The 14,966-nt window shown below is 53.6% G+C and overlaps 1 protein-coding gene across 2 annotated transcripts in view; it reads left to right on the top strand.

Annotated features, from left to right (window-relative positions):
• The window catches only part of TSPAN18 (tetraspanin 18), a 143,016-nt gene that overhangs the window by 93,677 nt on the left and 34,373 nt on the right, over positions 1 to 14,966 (top strand). Inside the window, exon 3 of one of the 2 annotated variants that reach the window (XM_006097905.3) lies at positions 5,128 to 5,260. The exons of the other annotated variant lie outside the window; for it this stretch is intronic. The gene's annotated coding sequence lies outside the window, so the exon portion shown is untranslated. The remainder of the gene's footprint in view (positions 1 to 5,127; positions 5,261 to 14,966) is intronic. 2 annotated transcript variants of the gene reach the window in all.

Genomic DNA, 14,966 nt, shown 5'->3' with positions numbered 1-14,966 from the left:
TTATTTCTGGGAAGGACATGCTTTTCCATGCTGGAGAGCTGAGAGGAGAGGGCAGGACGAGTTAGGGTTCACATTAAAACCGACCCGAGTACAGAAGCAGCGCCTTGCGGAGGAGGCGGCAGCCTGCCTGGGCTCCCCGTTCTGGGTGGTGGGCATACCAGCCCAGAAGATTAATGAGAAGGGAGGGGAGCGAGAAAAGGAAAGAAGAAAAATTGCTGCCCATTATACCTGTCCTTTGGCAAGGCCGGGTAATTAGCAAACCCTCAGCAGTAAAATATTTCGTTTTGGTGTAATTGCAAAGTAATTATGTGGTATGGGTTGTGTATCAATCGTGTTGATTAATAACACTCAGGTAGTAATTAAACATCTGCTTCATAATCGTGTGCAGGCTGAAGCTCAACATACATGCACTCATGCACGCGTGCAAAGCTCCTTGGTCACCATGGAGAGAGAGAGAGAAAGAGAGAGAGAGAGAGAGAGCGCCTGGGTGAGTTAAGACCCCTCCCTTCCCTATCAGACCTTGAGGTCTTTCTGTCCCCATCCTCCCCTGGGACACAGGGAGGAACTGAGCTGGCCCCCGGGGCTGTGCCACCCTGAAGCCCCTCTCAGAACAGAACCTTCCCTTCCTCCCGTGTATCTCTTTCCCAGCTGAGCTGCCTGGCCCAGTGGTTGGCATAGGGTTCACAGGCACCATACAGGACCACGTACTGGAGTGTCTTAGAACTCACTGTGTAATAATCCGTGTTAGACCGGCTGCTTCTAGGCTCCTTTCCTGGGCAGGTTACTTTTCCCAGCAGCCAGCTGCTCTGAGGCTCACCTAATACCCCCGCATACCCTTTAGGCCTGGATTGAAGGATCTGATCCCAGAGGCTCCAGGGACCAGAGCAGGACTCGGGGAGGGAGCAGGAGCCCTGTTCTGGCTTGGATCCCACCCACTGGCTCATGTTGGTCAAGTTGCTCTCCTCTTTCCCTCAGGTTCCAGGTCCATCCAACAAAGAAAACTGAGCTTAGCGGCCTCCAAGGGCCTTTCCAGATCTGCTATATGCAGATCCTACTTTGGTTTGTACTAATTAGGAATCGGAGACAATTTAAATTCAATACATCCGGTCCTTAGTGAGTAAACAATCAGAAATAATTCCTTCCTTTATGACTTCTCAAAGACTCACTCATGAGCAATGAGAACCCAAGCTAAAATCAATAGCTTTTATTTCTCAGACAGAGAAACGGCAGAATCCCTGAGCTGCTGGGCACTGCAATTCATTCTTGTATTTTAAATTTTTATGTTTATGTTTATGGACTGCCATTAGGTAATACCGATCTATCCCGAAGGTTGACTTTTTTCATTAACTTAACTCATTTTACTTATTAGTTCACATTTATAGCTTGGGTTTAATAAGCGCATAGTGCAAAAGTCATAAAACAGCCCTTTTTAAAAGCAATATTTTAAAATCGAGTCTCTTCTCTGAGTCATCCCAGTTTTATTTGCTCATAACTTGTTTCTCCTGTGATTTGAGGCCCAGCGGTGCCAATCCCAGCCAGGCATTTGCCTTGAGCTGCAGCACCTCATCTGCAATAGGGAAGGGCACCGCTGATTAATAAAAGCAATAAAAGCAATAAATGCTTACATTTTAGAAAGTAAGCATCCAACAATCACTCACTGTGTTTCAAGTGCTTCTCATATATCATACTAGAGGCCCAGTGCACAAAATTCGTGCATGGGAGGGGGGTCCCCTCAGCCCAGCCTGCACCCTCTCACAATCCAGGATGGCTGGCTCCTAACCGCTTGCCTGCCTGCCTGCCTGATCACCCCTAACCACTCTGCCTGCCTGCCTGATCGCCCCTAACTGCCTCTGCCTCGGCCCCCACACCTGGGACCCAGGCTTTCGTCCTCCAGCCAGCCACAGGCAACCAGGACCCAGGCTTCCCTCCCTCTGGCCACAAGCACCCAGGACCCAGGCTTCCCTCCCTCTGGCCGCAGGCACCCGGGACCCTGGATGGCTTCGCCTGGGCCCCAGCTTTGTTAGGAAGGACATCCAGAATGACATCCAGAAGACATCTGGTCTATCCGTCTAATTAGCATATTACCCTTTTATTAGTATAGATTGTCTGGTTGAATCCTACCTCCCTAGGAAGTGGCTTTATTATTATTTTTTCACTTTATAGAGAAGGAAACTGAGGCCCAGAGAGGTTAAATGACCTGCCTGAGGCCACACAGTTGATGACAGTGGTAGAGCTGGGATGCAAACCCAACATGTTTAAGTCCAGTCACCATCTTTCCCCCGATATCTGTCTCCCTCTCCCACCCACCCTTTCATCATCTCTTTACTCTCCACCTCTACCACCAGGCCCTTCCCATCCTCCTTTCATTCTCTCATCTGTTTCCACTTGCTTGGGCTCCCTCCTACTTTTTATCTACCTGGAGAATACCTCTGCTCTATGACCTTCAGTGGCTCCCCATTGCCTATGGATGAAGTTTCTCATCCTTAGCCTAGCATCATTCAAGGACCTTACCCCTCCGGCCCCTGCCTTCCCTCCCTGTCTCATTTCCTAGGCAGTCTTGGCTCATGGTCCTGGATACCCACCCCACACGTGGGTACCTCCATGCTTTTGCTCACCCTGGTCCCTTTGCCCATGGTGTCTTCCTCTCCTCTCCATACGTTCAAATCTGCCCCCTCTTTCAGAAAGCCTTCCCGGGGCTCAAAGAAGGGGCCCCTCCCTTCTCTGAACTCAGAACCAAGTGAAGAGCCCTCCTCAGCCTCCTTGAACTATGAAAACCAGGGCACTTAACCTTCCCTTCTCCATAACAGTGAGCTCCTTTGGAGGTGTAATTTGTGCCTCACTCATCCCTGGCACCTTCTGCGTACTGGATATACAGCAGGTGTTTAATTAATGCTCACCAACATGAGTGAATGCTCATGTTGCTTGTGATCTTCAGGAAAATGCCTGTGTCTTCTCTGTGGCATTCAGGGCCAGCCCAGTGCAAGGGAGCACTGTCCACATTTTACCAACGTTCAGTGTAAAGCGCTGATCACAGGACTTTTCCATCTCATTTCCTGCTCTGCCCGAGGCCCCAATCTGGGTATCTCTGTGCCTTTGCTCACCCTGGCCCCCCTGCCCACAGCACCCTCTCTCCTCTCCAGATACACACGTCTGCCCTCTACTCCAGGAAGCCCTAATGTGCCTGCTGGGGTCATCAGGACATTGGGGGAGGAGGGGCCTTACTTTGGTGTCTCTGCCTGTGAGTTATTAGAGCTCTGGCTTTAGACCTGGCCCTGAGAGACTGCAGGGACCAGTGGCAGGTCCAACACCCCCTCTCACAGGGAGAAGCCAGGGCCCCATGGAGGAGAAGGTGTGCCTGAGTGCTCACATCCTGGGACGGGACCCCAGGACTGCTGCCTGCAGGTCCATGGGGCCTCCTGCTGTCACCTCCTGGGAATGAAGCCCCCGCCCCGCCAGCCATGGGTCTGTTAATGGGGTGGGTGGTCTGCTTCTCCTAATAGGTGTGAGGGAGCATGGACTGGGGTGTAAACGAAAGATGGAGGCTGGGGGTCACCCCCGATGAGCCACTTCATCAAGGGTATAGGGAGGAGGCCCGGAGAGGCTGACACACACATGCCATCCGGATGGGGCTGGAGCCGGGAGCACGGGCGGCCACAGTGAGCGCGTGAGAACGGCACAGCTGCATAGCAAGCTGCTAAGACCGTCTCCGCTGTCACCTCTTTCCTGCAGCCATTCCTTTCTTTCTCTATCAGACCCTCTTGGAAAAAGCGGAGAATGCCACCTCTCCTGGGGATTTGTCCCACCCCACCCGCCCCTCTCCAGTTCTCACGCGCTGGCTGCCGTCTGGTGTGACATTAGCATTCACCAGCTTGCAGAGCGCTAATGACATTTGCATTTTGCTGGCTGGTGAAATGTGGGCAGGGGCTTGGGGTCCCGTGGGCAGGTGGGGAGTTTGCAGCCCAGAGGGAGAAGCAGATAGGGTGGGTGCGGGCCCACACTGGTCCCTGAGAGGCAGGGAAGAGGGGTCCCGGTCGATCAGAGGGAACAAATAACTGGTGGAATGAGAGGGTTTTGTCTAAAGATGTGCCGAGGACAAAAAGCAACTCCCAGTCCAGTGCCCCACCTCCCCCGCAGGCACTCACTGCGTTCTCTCCTGTGTTGCCTCCCTAACATTTATTGAGCGCTTGCTGTATGCCAAATGCTCTACTGAAGGCTTTACAGACTCATGGAAGCCATTTTTACTCCCTGCAGTTCTTGAAGATAATGCTGTCATTCTCCCTGTTTTACAGACCTGGAGACTCACGCCCTGAGCTGCCCAGGGCCCCACTTCTGGAGAGAGGTTGCCCCAGGATGGGGCGAGATCCACCTGCCTCTGAAGCTTATGCTACTGTGGGCATTGCCTCCCACACCTTGTCCCGGCTTAAGCACAGCCAGGAAACCCTCCTTGGCCCTGGCCTTTCCCAGCATGCACCTGACAGGCAGGCAGCAGACCCTGGCTGTGCGCCCTGGGCTGCTCCAGGGGCTGCAAGGCTGACAACTGCAAAGAAGGGAGCATCCCTGGAGAGAGCACCCAGCCACGAAACCGGAGAGACCCCAGGTGTAGGCCTCACTCTGCCACCAACTTGCTGAGTGACTTTGGACAAGTCACTGCCCCTCTCTGGGTGTCATTCTCCTTGTTGGTAAAACGATGCCGCTGGGCTGGCTCAATGGAGCATTCCAGGAATGCATGTGCACATGAGCAAGGATCTTTCCTCCAATGCACTTGAACTCTCCCGCAGTTCCCACCCCCTCGCTTGGACGTATAAAATTATGTTTTACATTCAAGCAAGCCATGAACATTTGTCGAGCATCCCCACTCTGCAAAGTGCACTGTGCTAGACGCAGCGAGATGCTTACGTATTTTTTTTCGGGCGTACACACAGGCATATGCATATCTTTGCGTCTTAGAATTGTCTGGCTTCCCAGTCCTGATGCGTAACCTCAGACTCCTGCAGTCTTTGCCTCATCACACGGCCTCCCCGGGGTCCAGAGAGCATTTCAAACAAAAACAAGAGACCTCAGGCAGCGTGAGCCAGTAAGCCCTCCCCCAACGAGGCCGTCACGGCTGGCTCTGTTTGTCTCTGACAGGTGGGCATCTCCTGGACAGCACGGAGCTTGCAGTGGCAAGAGCTTCTGGCACTGTCGTCAAAGCGACGTGAACCCTTTGAATTTGGCTTCTAGAAACGTGGACACAACCCTTTTCCAGACGCCAGCCACTGAGGTAAGGGAGTTCAGGCTTGTTCCGCACGGGGCGTTATGCTGTTTTCGTTGTTGTTGTTGCTAGTGGTAACTGTCAGCAGGGCACCCTCTCATTCTTTGTCATGGGGCCCTGATTTAGTCCCTTCTTTAGCAGGAGTGGCTAAGGCTCTAAAGTCCAGCAGACCAGGGTTCAAATCCTGGAATCACCAGTGTTTAGCTGTGTGGCCTTGAGACCTTTCTGTGTCTCAACCCCCTCCTCAGTCAACCAAGGAAGCAGTAGCACCCACTTTCTGGGTTTGTGGTGAAGATAAAATAAGGTAACACGTGAAAAAGACTGAGAACAGGATGGGCACCCAGTAAGCTCAGGACCCAGGACCCAGTTACTGTACTAGTCGTGAGCCTGCCCTGTCAGCTTGTCACTAGTTGATTCTCGCATGGATGGAGTGGAGTCCACATTCACACTGGAATGTAGACTCGGTGAGGGCAGGGGCTTGTCTGTTGTAGGTGAATCCCCAGATCCCAGCAGAGCAAATTGGCCGTTGTTTGTTGACTGCATGGATGCGTGAAGATGCTTTATCTAGATTGTGCACAATCCTCGAAGGTCCTTGCATTAGTTGGGATATGGGTTTGGTTGTGTGTGACAAAATCCCAAAGTCACGGCTCCTTAAACAAAAGAGAGGATGCTTTTTCCTAAGTACCACTGAGCTAAGGGGTTTCTTCTCCACAAAAGCGTGAGAGGCCAAGTTTCCTTCTGTCCTGTGACTCCTCCATCACTTGTCTACGTGATCCGCGATGGCCCACGGTGGTGTCGGTCTCCATTCTGCTCAGCAAGAGGGGCAATCAGAAAAGGAGAGGGTGCCCCATCCTTTAAGGGGGTGCACATGTCACTTGCATTCGTGTCCCACTGGCCAGAATGTAGATATATGACACACCTGGCCGCAGGGGAGACTGAAAGTTAGAGTCTTTATTCTGGATGGCCATCTGCCCAAGTACAATCTTCAGAAAAAGGAGGAAGGAATGTGGGCAGACAAAACAGCGGATGCTCCCTAGCGGGCAGGGGGCGGGGATAGGGAGCAGGCAGGAGGGCTGATTTGTCCCAAGCAGGTCCTGCCTGTGGCCTCTCACAGGTAGACCTCGGTTTCGTGGATCTGGTATCTGGAAGCCTGATTACACACACGCACACACACACACATTCACATACACAGAATCACACACATACACATACGCAGAATCACACACATTTACATACACACAAACACACACATTTATATACACACACATACACAAAAACACATGCCCACACATATACACAAACACACATACACCTCACCATCTCAGCCACCCCGTATCAGGTTGCCTTGGGTTCCCCTCCACTTGCTCAAAGGATCTTTTCCTTCTTCCCTTTGCCCCATTCCCACCCCACCCCCACCCCCTGGCTGGGTAAAGTTTCTTGAGCTATTTTAGCATTTATTTGCTCTCAGTGGCCCCCAGAAGAGCAGCTATAGCCGCCCCCCACCCCACCCCCCTGCCCTCAGCCACCACTTCCTGGGGCCTCTGAGAGGGAGGGGAAGAGGGAAGGCACTGACTGAGCGGGAGCCCATCTTCCAGGGCCCCAGGGGCCTGTGTGGGGTTCCAGGGCACAGGCAAACGGGCCAGCCTCGCAGCCCCAGCTGACGTCCACTGTGGCAGCCTCTGTGATGCATTTAGGGTGCGGTGTATGATTTCATTTGAAAAAAAGATTGCTCTGCAGAAAAAAATAGATGGCAAACCACAGCATATGCTTCTGCCTCCTAGGCAACTGGCCGAGTGCTTTTTAAGATCTGTCCTTTGCTTGATTTGGGTCAACCACAAACCTTCTTGGCCTTCATCTCTCTCTCTCTCTCTCTCTCTCTCTCTCCCCCCCCCCCCGCCCCCGTGTCTCTCTCTCTCTCTCTCTCTCTCTCTCTCTCTCTCGCTCTCTTTCTCTCTCCCCCCCCACCCCCTATGGATTCTGCAGCTCTGACTCATCAGGCAGACAGCTCAGTGTTCAGCATCACCCTGCCTTATATGGTGTGCTCAGTGCTCCTGGGGCAATGAGTATTCATTCATTCCTTTCTTCAGCCACTGACTGTTGAGTTCTTATTATGTGCCAGGCACTGTTTCATTTGCTGGGGGTTGAGGGGGAGCAAAGCTGAAAGGCCCCACTCTCAGGGAGTCTGCTGAGGGCAGGACCCCTCCTCTGCGTGTCTTGCCCCCAGTCCCTTGTCCAGTGTATCAGTCAACGCTGAATTACAGTCACACTTGGTGGATGTGTGTCAGTTACTTTTCACACTATTATAATCCTCATCCAAGAATATATTTTTTCCATTGAATTTTTTAGAGAGAGTGAAAGGGAGGGGAGGAAGGACGAGGGAGAGAGGGAGAGAGAGAGAGAGAGAGAGAGAGAGAGAGAGATCCATGTGAGAGAGACACATCAATTGATTGCCTTCCGCATGCGCCCAACCAGGGCCAGGTATCGAATCTGCAACCCAGGTACATGCCCTGGACCAGGAATCGAACTCATGACCCTTTAGTACACGGGCTCCTGGAGCTTTGCATAAGCCCTCCCTTTCCATGCTGGGGCTGAGGTTACAGGGAAATGCTGGAGAGTCCACCCCAGTGAACTGGCCTGGCCTTGTACCTAGGTGGTTTGAAGGGATGGATTGAATTTCCTGGCTCAGCATTATGCAAACTAAAGTATTTTGGAGAAGATTGGCTCACCACTGGGCATGGATTATACGGCTATGCTTCATTCTCACCTCTTTTAATGCCTCTGGATCCCGAATCGCAAGGAGTTTGGATATTTCTGAAGGACGCAAAGCCTACATATTGGAAGGTGCGCAGGGTCCAATCCGCCTTGTGCTCACCTGGTCCTTTGCTGGTGGCTGTGAGCCTCTCACCCTCCGTAGTCGCCAGCATCCAGCGCAGAGCCGGGCACGCCGGGAGCTTCCATCAGTGGTTGGTGAAGGGTGGACAGATGGCCGGATTACAGTGGATTCACTGTAATACTTGCTCTCCTAGCCTCAGTCCAAGTGTCCAAGGTGGTTGGAGGCACCAGTAACAGTTTGATTTTGGCTCCTGTGCAACATTAGTAGTTTCCAAGTCATGGAGGGGACGCAAAACAAATGGCTTTTGGACTTGTCAGTTTCTCATTTCAGTCGTGGGAGGCGGCGTGGCGTGTGCCCTGATGTAAGGATGAGAGCTTGCTCAGACCCCAGCTCCGAGGCGGGGTGGCCTCGGGCATGTTATTTTGTCTCTCTTAAATTCTATTTTCTCATCTAGAAAATGATGGCTCTAATAGCAGCCAGCTCCCGGGGCTCTGATGAGCATTAGATTAAATAATGGGTGTTAAGACGAGGAGCAGAGCTCTGAGCACGTGGGGAACGCTCAAGAGAGGATGCTGTTGGCCTATTTAATGACCCCCTTAAGCTAGTTGCTGCATATACTTCTTTCTTCCAGACATATTTTTGCAGACTGCTTTGCACTTTTAAGACACAAATTATTTTTTTAAAGTTGTTATTTCAGAAGTAAAACATGCTCCTTAAAAATTCAAACGATCCAGAGAGACTTAAATTAAAAAGCAAATGCAGCCCCCGACACCCAACCCCTGCCCTCATGGCCAGCTCTCTCATTCCCTTTCCCAGCAGTGTTCCAAAATCGGAGCTTTTCTCCTTTTTTTCTTCGTAAGGACAGCGGACAGGTATGCAGTTAGGAGGGGACAGTGGCCAGTCCAGGCCCGAAGTCCCGAGGCTGGTGCCTCGGTGGTCCTGTTGGACCCAGGCACTGCCTGTCCTCTGGGCAGCCTGGCATCTCTGACTCCTGTTTGCTCTGACCTGGAGGATCCCCAGTGTCCTGAGGCCAGGGGGGTGGTGTGAGGCGTGCCACATAGGGCCAGGCCTGGAGGGACAGGTGCACCGACACTGTGTCTGGTCACATGCCCGGGACCCTTCTTCTGTCAGAGCCCCAGGGCCCAGTCCAGTTTCAGATGCCTTGTTCCTGGCAGGGTGATCGCTCACTTCCACACCTGTGCCCTCGGCTGCCACTCTCCTTCCCTCATCAGGAAGGGGCCAGGGCCTACCCAGCACACGGCCCAGAGCATCATGGACTGGGGCAGGTTTGAGTTTTACCAACACGAGGGTGCAATCTGCCCCCTGCCTTTATTTCTCTAGATCTGACTGTCGCTGAGCCACCTTTGCCCATTTGAAGGACATTCGATCCCAGTCACATTGGGGAGGGAGGAGACTGGCCCCCTAGGATTGTGTAGGAAACTTGGGGGCCTTTGCGTGACCCAGAATATTGGGGGGAGGCTGCCTGGCTTCAGTGCACTCAGGACCCCACAGAGAGGCTCACTTGCCAAGCCTCAGGGCCCAGTGAGGGCAAGTGGGCGGCAGCCATTTCCATGCCAACCTAGGCGTGTGGTCTTTGGTTGCACCTGCAGGCCAGGAGTTTGGGTGTTTAGAATCCCAGCCTCTCTCAGGCACCTCAGGGTCCTGTCACCTCTTGGGAAGGCTGTTCCGGGATCAGGGCGTTTGAGCCTGTAGCTCTTGGATCCCACAAAATCCACTTCTCCTTGTTGACTCCAGCAATGCCCCCCAACCCTTTCCCCAGCCTTTGCCTCTGCCCCTCCTCACAGGCTCCACCCTTGTGTGCTACCTCCTGGGGCTCCAGCCTGTCTTCCTAGGCCCAGCGATCTCTGTGCTGACCTTGGAGACAGCAGTCCCCAGGCGTAGGACCTAGTGATTAACCACCATCTTGGAAAGGGAGGGACACTGCCCACAGCAGAGAGAACAAATCAGAAAGATGGTCTCCGCACGTTCTCCTGCCACCACATCGGCTACAACAGGTGAAACAGCACCTTCCACCCATTTGTTTATTGAGCAGCAACTATGCCAGACTCTTTCAGAGACTGAAGGTGAAATGCCACCCAAGGTGGACCTCAAAGAGATTAGGGTTTAACTAGCGGTTCTCAGATATGGTCCCCACACCAGCAGCCTCAGCACTGCCTGGGAACTTGTTGGAAATGGAAATGCAGATTTTCGGACTCCTCCTCCCCCACACCTAATGAATCGGAGGCTGGGGTTGAGGTCCAGCAATCTGGGCTTTGCTAAGCCGTCCAGGGGACTGGGATGCAAGCTCAAGCTGGAATCACTGAGAGCAACAGGCAGGCGGCAGGAGGTTAATATACTGCGAGGCGGTGGCACAAAGAACGGGTGTTGGGGCCCGTGCTGGGGAGAGGGAGGTGCTGGGGAAGGTGCTTGGATTATGAATGACTGAGGTGACAAAGAAAACTGTGTGTGACTTAGGAGAGGGGAGGGAATTCTTAGCAGTGGGATTAGCACATGCAAAGTCCCTGGGGCACGACAGAGCAGCAGCATTTCAGGAGCTACACAGGTGCTGCTGGGGTGGAGTGACAAGAGGGCAGGGGGAAGGCGGGGGTGGTCATAGGCCTCTTGTGCTCTGAGTTTGGTGGGTCCCCAGAAGTGCTGGGGAGCCTTGAAAGGGTTTATGCAGAGGAGGTGGGAAGATCTGAGCCCTGGGAAGATGGTGGGGAGGGTAGAGGCTGAGGCTGCCTCTGGAGGGCAGAGCTGAGCCTGCAATGGATGGGGAGGAGACACGGTGGGGCTGGATACCCTGGGTCCTGGAGAAGCCCTGCCCTGTTGCTAGAACATTCCCTCAGAGGAGCTGAGCCAATTGAGTGCTGGAGCCCAGAGAGCCACTTCTGTCCCTCTGTCTCAGTACCTTAGAAGCATCTGAACTGTCCTGCCCTGTAATTAGTGTCTGCAAACCCCTTCCACCCCAAGTCTCCATGTTCTCTCTCTTGGGCGGGAGGAGACCTAGGTACCATCTGCAGGTCTGGGTTCTTGACCTGGAGCCGACGCACAAGAACTGCAAGAGCAAATCTGGACCCCTCTGAGGATGGCGCTAGGTGGGAGAGAGCGGGGGACCCAGGTGGACGATGGGAGGTGTGGATCAGGGAGGCCCTGTCATTCACCTAGGTCCCTCCTCAAAGCTGGCTTAGGAGCCCCATGAGAGGAGGTGACTGGGGAGCCCCTAGCCCAGACCAGCCCACCCCCCTCCTCAGAGGCCCCGCCTCCTCACTGCCTTCTCAGGGTGAAGCAGGCACATGAAAGACAGTGGGGCCTCTCCCAGGCCTGGGGCTCTCACTTGGGAAGGGGCCTCCTATGAGCTCATCCTGTGATGAGTCCAGGGCTGAGAGGAGGGAGCTTGCAAACCGCAGCCAGGATGCTGAGACCTCGGGAAGCCCCGCACTGAGGAGAGGGAGGGGGGACAGGGATGAAACAGGCGCTGCTGCAGGGCCAGATTGGGCCCCATTGGACTGGCTGGGCAGCTGCTTTGGGTTGGCAGCTCCTGCTTCTTCTTCGGCACCCACAACTGGGGCTGGGTTTAGGCTAAAGTGGAGTTGCCTGGAGCCCTGTGATGACGCCCAGGCCGGGCCTATGTGTATTCAGGTATCACTTTAGCCCCAAGCAGCAATCAGTGCTGATTTGTGGTGAGCATTCAGAGCAGCTGTGGTTGCCGCTGAGGAGGTGCCAGCTGGGCCCTGCCCACGAGTCCCCTCCCTCAGGAGGGCTCAGGCCTTCCTGCTTCACTCAGAGTATAGACTTAACTCTCAAGGGAAATAGGCAGCAAGGACTTGTGGCTTCACACACTAACTGGACTGGGAGGGGTTTCAAAGTCATCCGTTTTCACACCTTGAGAGGTCATCATTGAGCTTCTGCTTGCATACCTCTAGTGATGGGGCTCTCACTACCAACTAAGAGCAATGTCCAGATTGCTTTGAAAGTTATTCTTCTGCTTTGCACAGGTCTTGGGTTCAAATCCTACCCCTGCCACCTGTTATGTGGCCTCAGGCAAGTGACTGACCTTCCAGAGCTCTGGTTTCCTTTTGTCTACAATGGGTTTGATAGATACCCGCCTTTCACTTGTGGAGAGGTTTAAACCAGACATCTTTACCACCATGAGCAGTTTAAATCTCTCCCCAGGTCTTCTCTGCTGACCTGTAGGTCTCACAGCCAGTCACATCACCAAGATAAATGTCAGTCCCTCCCTGGCACAGAGTGGCTGCTTAGTTCTAGGCTGGTTTCATTGCTTTACCTCTCAAGCAGACCCACCAATGCCTTCAAGATAAGGCTAGACCAGGCCCATGGCTTTTACCCTCGCTCAGGGACCCCAGTCCACAGGTGGCCTGAGCCGCCACCCAGCCCTGCTCTCCAAGGGCTTCTGGGAGACCAGTTTCCTGCAGGCTCCTCCCTCCTGCTGCACCATCCCTGGCCCCTAACCCTTCTGCTGAACCCTACCTCCTCACAGCGCCTGGACTTTGCTTCTGATATTTAAAGAGGTCTGCTGGTGGGCCTGTTCCCTTTCCTCGCATTTTAAACAACAAGAAAGTGCCCACGTGAAACCCCAGAGAAGAAGTCGTGGAGACTGGCGGAGACCTCGGGTCAGCTTGCCACTGCCACCACAGGGTGCGGCCCTCGCCCTCCACCATGGCCTTGGCCCCTCCGGCCTCTGCTTTGTTGGTGATTGTGCTGTTTTGCTGTTGTTGTTTTTAACAGCTTTATGGAGGTAGAATTTACACACCATAAAATGTGCTCATTTGCAGGATATGAGTCAGGGACTCATAGTAAATTTATAGTTGTGCAACCATCCCTACGATCTAATTTTAGAATATTTCCATCACCCCCAAAAGAAATCTGCTATGCATTGGTCATCGGTTCCCGTGCCCACCCCCAGCCCCAGGCAACCACCAATCTACTCTCTATAGATTTTGCCTTTTCGGGACATTTCATATGGATGGATCACACACCATGTGTGTGTGTGTGGGGGGGGGGGGGGGGGCGGGTAACTGTGTGTACTCAGTGATATACCCATCTTCCCACGGCCAGCCTAGGCCAAGGCGTGTGTTTCCTTAGAGTTGGAAAAACTCAGAGACACTGAGTGCAATCTTTACTTCAGTGCAAGAAGTAAAGTGCGAGATTGTACCCCGTCCGTCCCACACTAGGACCCGCCGACATGTGTTTAATACATCCAGGGTCAGGCAGCTCACTGCCCCCAGAGAGGGAAGGAAATGCGCATGTCCTGATCTCAGCTAAGTGCCAGGATTGCTGATGTCATTTGGCCTCTGGGCCCATCCTCTGGGATGGCATCCTTTGACAGCTGAGGAACTGCAGCTCCGAGAGGTTGAGGCACTCAGCCTGAATCACACAGGCAGGGTGTGGGGGAAGCCAGGATTTCTCCCGGGGTCTCTCTGATTCCTATGCATCTTTTAACACCTGAACCACATTTCCAGTCCTCCCCCGGGTGGGGGTACTCATCTTTGTATGGAGGTGAACTCTGCCTTCCTGTAATTCCCACCCATTGTGTCTAGTTTGGTTGACAAGACCCACACAGACATCCAACCTGGACAAGGGAGGTGGGGAGAGATTGGAGAAAAGGAAACAGTGGAAGAGGACTGGACCCGGAGGGGCATTTGCAAGGCTTACGTGGTAGGACAGTTCAGGGAAATGTGGCTGGAAGCCCCTCCCTCCTGGGTCTGGGGAGCCAAGGAGTCTGGACTCCTTAAGATTTATTTCCTGCTGGAAAGCAGAAAATTAGCCACTTGAGGGAGGTCTGCGGGAGCGCTGTCCTGACTTGCAGGCCTGTGACTTGAAGAGGACTGAGCTGCGCCCGTTGCCTGGATACGAAGCACCATTCCTGAGCCCTCTGAGCAGGTGCCTCCCGCAGGGCTGGGGGTTGCTGTTGTCCACGAGGGGGCTGATAGGCCTCACAGGCCTCAGCACCAGCCCCTCCAGGGGCTCGCAGGAGCTGGGCCTTCCCCGGGGCAGAGCTGGTCCATGCCAGCCCCACTGCTCCAGGCCAGCAGGCGACTTGTCTGGACCTCGGATCCTACACCTGCAGAATGGGAATGGCACCCCCACATCCAATGGGATGTTTCACAGGGGGTTGAGGGGCTCAGTGGGGTGGGGGAGAGCCCTGTATGGAAGCATGAGAACACGTTCTCACTCTACATAGGAGCTGTGTGTCCCTGGGCAAACTCTGTACCAGGAGCCTCTGTCTCCTCATCTGTGAAAAGGGGATGGGCCTAGCACAGAGGAGGACATACAGTGGCGTTCCACCCCCAACTCCCACATCCTCAACCAAGATAGCAGCCTGGTACCGTGGGCATGGTCCTTAAGAGAAGGGGCCCATCTCGCCTCCTAAAGGTCAATGATCTTTGTGCCTTTAGCTCTGAATGAAACCTCCCTTTCGGCCCTGGGAAGAACCAGCATGATAGCCATCTTGGTCAGGCACCGTGCTAAGAGTTTTACATGTATGATCTCAGTCCGTCGTCCCTACACACTGAGAGAGTACAGTGGCAGTCCCATTTTACAGGTAAGCATACTGAGGCACAGAGAAGGCAACTAAGGTGACCCAGGTCACAGGCCTAGAACAGAGCAAGGATTCATACCCACGTCTGTCTTGATTCCAAAGACTGGACACTAATCACCTTCGCAAGTATCCTTCTGGAAATTTCCAGAGGCGAAAAAAGGAAAATGGTGAGATGGGAACTAGTGGGAGAACTAGTTGGACACTTGGCACCAGGGTGAGGGTACATCGGTTGTCCTTCGGGTCTATGCCTGGGCCTGACCGGCTCTCCCCAGTTGGCAGCTGGGTGGGGAGATATGAGAAGAGAAGGTAGGCAGGGCTGG

This window comes from Myotis lucifugus, unplaced genomic scaffold (assembly GCF_000147115.1).
Source record: "Myotis lucifugus unplaced genomic scaffold, Myoluc2.0 scaffold_213, whole genome shotgun sequence".
NCBI classification, from domain to species: domain Eukaryota; kingdom Metazoa; phylum Chordata; class Mammalia; order Chiroptera; family Vespertilionidae; genus Myotis; species Myotis lucifugus.
This window is presented reverse-complemented; position numbering and strand designations above follow the sequence as displayed.